This window comes from Panulirus ornatus, chromosome 25, assembly GCF_036320965.1.
Source record: "Panulirus ornatus isolate Po-2019 chromosome 25, ASM3632096v1, whole genome shotgun sequence".
NCBI lineage: Eukaryota > Metazoa > Arthropoda > Malacostraca > Decapoda > Palinuridae > Panulirus > Panulirus ornatus.
In genome coordinates this window covers 11,679,203-11,690,036 of record NC_092248.1, presented here as the reverse complement: position 1 = coordinate 11,690,036, position 10,834 = coordinate 11,679,203, and positions in this window count along the sequence as shown.

Below are 10,834 nucleotides of genomic sequence, written 5' to 3'. Positions count from 1 at the left end.
AGCTGCTTAAAAGGTAATACATATATATATATATATATATATATATATATATATATATATATATATATATATATATATATATATATATATATATATATATATATATATATATATATATATACATATATATATATATATATATATATATATATATATATATATATATATATATATATATATATATATATATATATATATATATATATATATATATATATATATATATATATATATATATATAGGAGAGATGAGAGAATCTCACGAGTTTAGAAAACTTCTGCGTCTACAATAAAGCTTCCATTTTATTTCTCAGTAATTCTGAAACCTACACACATACATAGTGAACGGGGAATCTGGAAATATTCTACACAATTTGTAAAGTAATGTAATTTTCTTAGAAGTAAATACTACCTCTTGCAGACTCATGCAAGAAAGAGCGTTACTTGTACAAATTGTGGCTTCTCGTAAGGCCAGTATTCAGGGAAGGTAGGAGGGATCATCGACCTAATGTATTCACTGCATTAGTCACCTTAATAAGCCGGCTGTTTCAGTCTTAAGCCCAGGATTTACATTACTGGCACCCGGGCTTGTGTGGGTTAACGCTATATTGCCAGCATTTGGTTGCACCTCAGTTCCCCCTTCAGTACGACGCTATGACCCTTGGGCACAGCGGTACGACCCCTCAGCACGGCGGTACGACCCCTTCAGTATGGCAGTGTGACCCCTCAGTACGGCGGTACGACCCTTCAGTGTGGGGGTGCGACCTTTCGGTATGATGGCGTACTGTCGTTCTGAATGGTCTCGCAGTCTGTATAAGGGTCGTACTCACCACGTTACGTCAGGGGGTTGAAACCTACAACCCTGATGCTCAATTTTCTGAAACGTGGAACAATAGCGTTTCAAATCCTTTTTTCCCCACGGGACGAAAAAACATCCAAATAACAAGAGCCAACTCCACCACTACGCTTGTCTCAGTCCCTCACAACACCCAGCCAAAACACGGGTGTATAAAGAAATAAATTTGCACCACATAAACCTTGCGAATATTTACGTTCATAATATCTATTATACTTGATAATGATTGTCTCCATTATGATCATATGTTCCTCTCATTATCTCGAGTTAATGGTCTGCTCTGAGAATTTTTCATCTGATATTCCCGCAGCCACAGCAGAAGTCTGGGCTGTTGTAGCGGGCATGCGCTGATCTGTGCCACAGTTGCGTAGTTGTCTGTTATACAGAGGCTATAGGGAGTCATTGCTGGCACCATCTGCGTCGCCATAGTGCCTGGGAACCCAAGTGCCTGTAGCTTGTTGACCATGGCAGCAACAGGAATAGCTGCTTGGTCAGTCACTGGAATATGTGACGTGAATACTTCCATGTTATTAGATTCCGCTACAGTTGTCCAGATGGTCTTAAAATATTCGAGAATGGTCAGCAGACCCTCTGGCTTCCTCAGATACGGCGGCTAAGTTAGGTTTAGCTGATGAACGTTATCTTTGCCTCATTGTGAATACCTCTAGTATCATGGCATCCAGCCTTGTAACAACGAATGACATGAAGTACAACATCAAATACCTTATAACACGATCCCAAAGACTGAATCTCTTTCGAATTCTAATCAAACGTTTTTATTCGGAATCTTTTTTAAGGATCTCTCTTGATCATTACATTTGTATATTTTCAGCTGAACAATTAAGTTACTGCATGATTTCTATCAGGCAGAAAAGACAGATCATATATCAAATATCTTCGCAATGATCATTTTTGCAAGACTTTCATAAAACTAATATTTGAAGGTTGTGCAAAAAAAGCTCGTGCGTCAGAAAGATGTAATAGACCAGTCTACCAGCTTTCTGAGACTGATTATTCCATGTTAATGAATCATTAACCAGGCAACTGGGAGTTTATATTCCTCTAATGAAAATATCATGGCAAGTGTGTTGTGTGAGGCAGATATATACATTCACTTGGGACTTGTATTATCATTTGTGTTACAGAGAGAAAGTTTTACACTCGTATTAGTCCATTTCCTTGTGTGCATGTACTTGAGTGTACCTGTGGCGAAGACTTACTGAATTTTTTTTCTCAGAACGACAACACGTAACATAAAAGAGAATGACGTTGACAGAATTATAAAGAGAAGAGCAAAGCACAAATCGCAAACAATAAACAATCATAGATTAAACTGACAGCAAAAGATAAGCTGCAAAACGGTTAGTTTTACTGCACAGTTTGATCAACACTGTCTTAATGTCTGGCCCAAAATCATGGGCTACAAAATGTTTCACTGCTTATTGCATTTTCCTGTGTGTGTGTGTGTGTGTGTGTGTGTGTGTGTGTGTGTGTGTGTGTGTGTGTGTGTGTGTGTGTGTGTGTGTGTGTGTGTGTGTGTGTGTGTGTGTGTGTGTGTGTGTGTGTATGTGAGAGAGAGAAAGAGAGAGAGAGGGGGGAATAATAAAAGGGAAACTTCATTAATTTTTATCCTTATTGCATCATGTTATTGTCACCATAAACTTCTAGTTTTACGTTTATTATACCCTCTACACTCGTTTAATCCTCAAATTCCTAATCCATTACAACGAAATCACCTTCAGTTTCAGTTGCTTTAACGTTTTTCCCGATATCTGTAAAAAGAAAAAACTAACTGAAAATAGTCCCGGAGAATATTGTCAAGGCAAGAGGAGAAATGTTTCGTACATACTGCGTTACACACCTGGGTCTATATGTCTATATTTACGTTGGGATATCCACCTGTCTCTCTCCCCACTGCGTTGCCAATCACCTTTGATATTACTCTAACACATCCCGGATGTGTGGGGACCAAGCGCACGGATCCTGGGTGTATGGGGACTAAATACACAGATCCTAGGAGGTGTGTAGGGACGAAATAACCAAGGTCCTGGGTGCAAAGAATAAGTATACAAATCCGGGGAGCGTTGGGACTAAATGCAGACATATCGTGGTGTATAGGGACCAAATAAACAGACCCCGGTATATAGGAACCATATACACAGATCCTTGTGTATAGGAACCATATGATAGACCCTGGTGTATAGGAACCATATACATAGATCGTAAGTGTGCAGGGAACAAATACACACTTATAGCGGGTGTAATGCAGATATGAGTCCACAGATTTTCCTTCAAAAGCGAAGAAGTAGAGAGAGGGAGAGAGAGAGGCACAGGATATATCTCCCACAACTGAGGGAAGGTACTGTTCCTTCTGGAGGGACACTGCTAGTGATGAACGAAAACCTACGTTTGGAAGGTCCATCACCCCCGAGCTCCACCCTTAGTAACCCTCTTCATGTCATTACTGATCAATACATATATCACTGGAGTTTTATTGATCATTCTTCATTGTAGGGGTAACGTGCTCAGAATAATGGAGACAGAGTAAAAACGTCCTTGAGTAAGAATAGGTCATCCAATAGGCGAGTAAATCCTCATTAAAAAGGAAATTACACAAGTAAATCTTCTGTGAAGGAATGAATGAGAGGATTAATCTTCATTATCAAGCACCTCCGGGCTAAAGGTCCTCCTCAACTTCTTCAGCTAATTAGCCACAAATTTCACGAAAGCCCTGGGCATAGTGCTAATCATAGAGGCATCTATTGCCTCTATCTAACCATGTTTTAGAAGTTATGTATAAAGTCGACAAGTTCTCAAAGGAAAGTGGCCCTGTCTTATGATCACTTAGACAACTTATAATTGGTGTAGAGTTTTTACCTCTCTAGATTATCTTGAGGAGTTCTGCTCCTCTGACTGTACTAATGTATATATATATATATATATATATTTTTTTTTTTTTTTTTTTTTTTTTTTATACTTTGTCGCTGTCTCCCGCGTTTGCGAGGTAGCGCAAGGAAACAGACGAAAGAAATGGCCCAACCCCCCCCCCCCCCATACACATGTACATACACACGTCCACACACGCAAATATACATACCTACACAGCTTTCCATGGTTTACCCCAGACGCTTCACATGCCTTGCTTCAATCCACTGACAGCACGTCAACCCCTGTATACCACATGACTCCAATTCACTCTATTTCTTGCCCTCCTTTCACCCTCCTGCATGTTCAGGCCCCGATCACACAAAATCTTTTTCACTCCATCTTTCCACCTCCAATTTGGTCTCCCTCTTCTCCTCGTTCCCTCCACCTCCGACACATATATCCTCTTGGTCAATCTCTCCTCACTCATTCTCTCCATGTGCCCAAACCATTTCAAAACACCCTCTTCTGCTCTCTCAACCACGCTCTTTTTATTTCCACACATCTCTCTTACCCTTACGTTACTTACTCGCTCAAACCACCTCACACCACACATTGTCCTCAAACATCTCATTTCCAGCACATCCATCCTCCTGCGCACATCTCTATCCATAGCCCACGCCTCGCAACCATACAGCATTGTTGGAACCACTATTCCCTCAAACATACCCATTTTTGCTTTCCGAGATAATGTTCTCGACTTCCACACATTTTTCAAGGCTCCCAAAATTTTCGCCCCCTCCCCCACCCTATGATCCACTTCCGCTTCCATGGTTCCATCCGCTGACAGATCCACTCCCAGATATCTAAAACACTTCACTTCCTCCAGTTTTTCTCCATTCAAACTCACCTCCCAATTGACTTGACCCTCGCCCCTACTGTACCTAATAACCTTGCTCTTATTCACATTTACTCTCAACTTTCTTCTTCCACACACTTTACCAAACTCAGTCACCAGCTTCTGCAGTTTCTCACATGAATCAGCCACCAGCGCTGTATCATCAGCGAACAACAATTGACTCACTTCCCAAGCTCTCTCATCCCCAACAGACTTCATACTTGCCCCTCTTTCCAGGACTCTTGCATTTACCTCCTTTACAACCCCATCCATAAACAAATTAAACAACCATGGAGACATCACACACCCCTGCCGCAAACCTACATTCACTGAGAACCAATCACTTTCCTCTCTTCCTACACGTACACATGCCTTACATCCTCGATAAAAACTTTTCACTGCTTCTAACAACTTGCCTCCCACACCATATATTCTTAATACCTTCCACAGAGCATCTCTATCAACTCTATCATATGCCTTCTCCAGATCCATAAATGCTACATACAAATCCCTTTGCTTTTCTAAGTATTTCTCACATACATTCTTCAAAGCAAACACCTGATCCACACATCCTCTACCACTTCTGAAACCGCACTGCTCTTCCCCAATCTGATGCTTTGTACATGCCTTCACCCTCTCAATCAATACCCTCCCATATAATTTACCAGGAATACTCAACAAACTTATACCTCTGTAATTTGAGCACTCACTCTTATCCCCTTTGCCTTTGTACAATGGCACTATGCACGCATTCCGCCAATCCTCAGGCACCTCACCATGAGTCATACATACATTAAATAACCTTACCAACCAGTCAACAATACAGTCACCCCCTTTCTTAATAAATTCCACTGCAATACCATCCAAACCTGCTGCCTTGCCGGCTTTCATCTTCCGCAAAGCTTTTACTACCTCTTCTCTGTTTACCAAATCATTTTCCCTAACCCTCTCACTTTGCACACCACCTCGACCAAAACACCCTATATCTGCCACTCTGTCATCAGACACATTCAACAAACCTTCAAAATACTCATTCCATCTCCTTCTCACATCACCGCTACTTGTTATCACCTCCCCATTTACGCCCTTCACTGAAGTTCCCATTTGCTCCCTTGTCTTACGCACCCTATTTACCTCCTTCCAGAACATCTTTTTATTCTCCCTAAAATTTACTGATAGTCTCTCACCCCAACTCTCATTTGCCCTTTTTTTCACCTCTTGCACCTTTCTCTTGACCTCCTGTCTCTTTCTTTTATACTTCTCCCACTCAATTGCATTTTTTCCCTGCAAAAATCGTCCAAATACCTCTCTCTTCTCTTTCACTAATACTCTTACTTCTTCATCCCACCACACACTACCCTTTCTAAACAGCCCACCTCCCACTCTTCTCATGCCACAAGCATCTTTTGCGCAATCCATCACTGATTCCCTAAATACATCCCATTCCTCCCCGACTCCCCTTACTTCCATTGTTCTCACCTTTTTCCATTCTGTACACAGTCTCTCCTGGTACTTCCCCACACAGGTCTCCTTCCCAAGCTCACTTACTCTCACCACCTTCTTCACCCCAACATTCACTCCTCTTTTCTGAAAACCCATACTAATCTTCACCTTAGCCTCCACAAGATAATGATCAGACATCCCTCCAGTTGCACCTCTCAGCACATTAACATCCAAAAGTCTCTCTTTCGCACGCCTGTCAATTAACACGTAATCCAATAACGCTCTCTGGCCATCTCTCCTACTTACATAAGTATACTTATGTATATCTCGCTTTTTAAACCAGGTATTCCCAATCATCAGTCCTTTTTCAGCACATAAATCTACAAGCTCTTCACCATTTCCATTTACAACACTGAACACCCCATGCATACCAATTATTCCCTCAACTGCCACATTACTCACCTTTGCATTCAAATCACCCATCACTATAACCCGGTCTCGTGCATCAAAACCGCTAACACACTCATTTAGCTGCTCCCAAAACACTTGCCTCTCATGATCTTTCTTCTCATGCCCAGGTGCATATGCACCAATAATCACCCACCTCTCTCCATCAACTTTCAATTTTACCCATATTAATCGAGAATTTACTTTCTTACATTCTATCACATACTCCCACAACTCCTGTTTCAGGAGTATTGCTACTCCTTCCCTTGCTCTTGTCCTCTCACTAACCCCTGACTTCACTCCCCAGACATTTCCAAACCACTCTTCCCCTTTACCCTTGAGCTTCGTTTCACTCAGAGCCAAAACATCCAGGTTCCTTTCCTCAAACATACTACCTATCTCTCCTTTTTTCACATCTTGGTTACATCCACACACATTTAGGCACCCCACTCTGAGCCTTCGAGGAGGATGATCACTCCCCGCGTGACTCCTTCTTCTGTTTCCCATTTTAGAAAGTTAATACAAGGAGGGGAGGATTTCCGGCCCCCCGCTCCCGTCCCCTCTAGTCGCTTTCTACGACACGCGAGGAATACGTGGGAAGTATTCTTTCACCCCTATCCCCAGGGATAATATACATATATATATACATACACACACACACACACACACACACACACACACGCACACACACACACACACACACACACACATACATATACATATGAAAAATGTAAGAACAATTTAGAAACAAACTTTTAGCTTGAAATGAATGAAAAAAAAATGAATGTCACATAATGGTTCAACCTCTGGCTATGGAAAAGGAAATGTACAATTTATTCACACAAACGTCAATAGCAGTTCTCATCAATTTCACCACTGTGTCAATAAGCTTCAATGTCTAAGCTACATTTTTCTCCAACTTCACTATTTTCTTGTCAAAAACACCATGCATGAAAACTATCACTCCATTAACACAACTATAAACATTTACTTCCCCTTTAAAAGTTCTGGGGAAGTCTGTCTCGATACACTGCGGCGAGGCGACGCGACGCTGACACAATCACTGTCACAATATCACTTCTGCCTCCTCAAGTCAATCTCTCAGCCACAGTGCAGGCCTTCATCGTCGAAATGAAGGCCTGCACTGTGGCTATATATATATATATATATATGTATATATATATATATATATATATATATATATGTATATATATATATATATATATATATATATATATATATATATATATATATATATATATATATATATATATATATATATATATATATATATATATATATATATATATATATATATATATTCTACATTCCTCAAATATGCACCATATACCGGTAAGCAGTAATTCTATATTCAAAGAGCAGTAACTGTAGGTTTTACGACGCTTGTGTTGTATATATGCTAAGTGCTGCAGCTAAATATTCCTACGTGATGATCTTTATATTCTGGTGGGCAGCCACTCGATATTCGGTACGGTGCAGATAACCTTAAGAGGAGAAGATATTCAGAAGATATTCATTTATTTTCCAGTGTTCCCGTCTCGAAAAAAGCGTAAATGTTCTGTTTTTTTCTCTCTGTTTTCCGTCTAACCTTCATCTTCTTACAACTCTCCTCTCTTCTTCTTTACCTTTTTTATATTAATCATCAAAACCATTGTTTTTTGGGGCTCATAAAAGTGGTGCAGTGCAACAGTACACAATATGTGAGAGCCGAATACAATGGTTTTCTTTTTTTGTTCTTCGTTTCAGACTTGCAGCTAGAACATTATTCATACATTCAAAGGTTTTAGACATTTGTATCTCAGCATTTTTGTTCTGGTATGATATTCTTTCTACTAGTGGCTTATTCTAAGAACATAATGGAAAGCGAGTTTGTTTTAGTCTTCAGAAATGCATCTCATGGGAAACAAGAAAATTGAAAATGCAGCTATTCTTAAAAGTGGGTCAAAATGTGATCTCATAAAAGCAATAGTAACACGAAACTTTAGAGTTTGTAATCACACAATTTTGTGAAATTCGTAACATCTAGAGAAATGACAAGGACACAATTCTGCATTAACAGGCTTGACGTATACAATGCACTTCTAGCATGGGAGTGTCTAGTAAGGAGACTATAACAAGACAGTCTCATCTTAAATTCTCCCCACAGCTGGAGCGAATCCAGCGCCAGACGCAACTTTTCCAGTCCCCTCAGAGAAGCAACTTTGTTAACTCATCGCCTCATACATCACTGAGGAGTTGTACAGAGTCGGCCTTCACTACGTGCCTCATTTTGCAAACCTGGACTGCCCTTTTCTGAAGAAAGCATTTGCTACTGAGACATATAATGAAGGCAGCTTCACTCCTAGATCAGAACCGAGAAAGGAAAAACCTTAGAATAGTTCCTCAAAGTGTAGCCCCTCATTAAGATGGGCTACGCGAGTTTGCTAAGTCATACCTTTTGTTAAATCTGTGCTTAATTCCTCGTAACAAGGTCGTTCACATGAAGAGGGTTAGAACGAAACAAGTTTAAAGTTTTCTCTATGTAAAATCTATTCAAACTTTACTTGGGAAATATACTAGATACTCTCATTGAATGAATAAAAGTAAACGATACTCTTTATGTAAGATGAATCTTCCTGTAATTTGAGGATAGCAATATCTATAGTGTTATGTCTTATATTTCCAGGAATCGTTTCCTAGATGATAAATAAGTCTGCGTGCAGTAGACCTTCCCTCTGGTTCCAGGCTAGACTTCCATAAACTGTTGACAAATGTCCCAACTTACACCACATGCGCGTGGCTTTGCTTGATGCTTTTCATCTATTGTGATGAGAGTTTGGCTCTAAGATCGTCTCGATATCTAAAACGAGCATGTTCATACGTCGACAAACTTACAGGAACGAAATACTTAAATCCAAAATTATTGGGAATTAGTATTAAGAAACAATCCTCTCGTTGGCTTTATCCCCTCAGTGTGATGGTTCTATTTGCTAACCAAAACCCATCAAGCTAGTGAGTATAATTGCTAATTAGTCCATCCCTTATACTTATGATGATAATTACTAGGATTAAATCCCTTCAAGCTGATGAGTGTAACTACTAACAACATCATCACAAGTTAATGATTCAAGCGGTTAAATAAAATTCCCTCATGTTGGTGAGTATAACTGCTAGGTAGATTCCTTCAAGATGGATATCGTTCTGGAGTAAACATCCCTTCATACATAGAATTCACTTAAGGAACTTGAAGAACAGGTGAACCTGTATTGTTACTTTTTCAAAGTGTTAAGTCAAGCAAGGATTCCTTGCAGCAAAAGACAAAGGTCTTTCTGTTAGCCGGCCTGTGTGAGCGAGAATGATTTTCTCTGCCCATAGGAGCGTTGATTTCTCATCTGATGATTTTCCACCTGAAATACAGAGAACGATGAGAAAAAGATGGAGGTAGGTAGTGAGCAAGATGGAATTCTAAGGTCGTATGAGGAGAGGAGGTGAATGTGAGTACGTTAGTGAGGAGAAAGAAGAAATTAAGAGATAGATCGAGGGTGAGTTAGATGCATAGTGTGTGTTTCGGCCAGATTGGTTAGTACCCAGTGATGCCAAGATAAATAATATTCATGTTCTTTGTAGGAGATGGTCTCGCCCTCCCGCTAAGGATACTTGGAGCTTGCAGGAGGTCCTAAATGCCAATTACAGTGTATTTTGTTAAGGGATAATAATGGCATTTGTGGATAATAATCATGTTAAAGATAATGTCTCTTTCTTTCATCCATCCTCTTACACAAGTACCAAACCACGAGTTCCGAGGGGAAAGTTTCACGAAGATACCGAGACGAATATTGAGTGAGAGAAAACTCCATTTCAACTCCCCAGATTGAGCAAAATGAAGGTGACAGCTGGACGAGTGGGTGCAGCTGCTGGACGAGTGGATGCAGCTGCTGGACGAGTGCGTGCACCTGCTGGACGAGTGTGTGCAGCTGCTGGACGAGTGTGTGCAGTTGCTGGACGAATGTCTGCTGCTCCAGTTCGTTTCTCTCTGTCTACCAACCTCTCCTCTTGCTCTATCCCTCCTTCATCCCGCCTGCTTCACCTGTCTGAACCATCTAGTGGTTCATCGGTATTGTTCATGACGATCCAGCAGAGTTCATGACCCCAAGTACAACTGGAAGTCATGATGGCCTAAGGCCACAGATACAGCCATGATCTTCCCTTAAACTTCAGCTGTGCTTGCCTGGCCATGGCAGACAATATACATATAAATATATATATATACATATATATATATATATATATATATATATATATATATATATATATATATATATATAT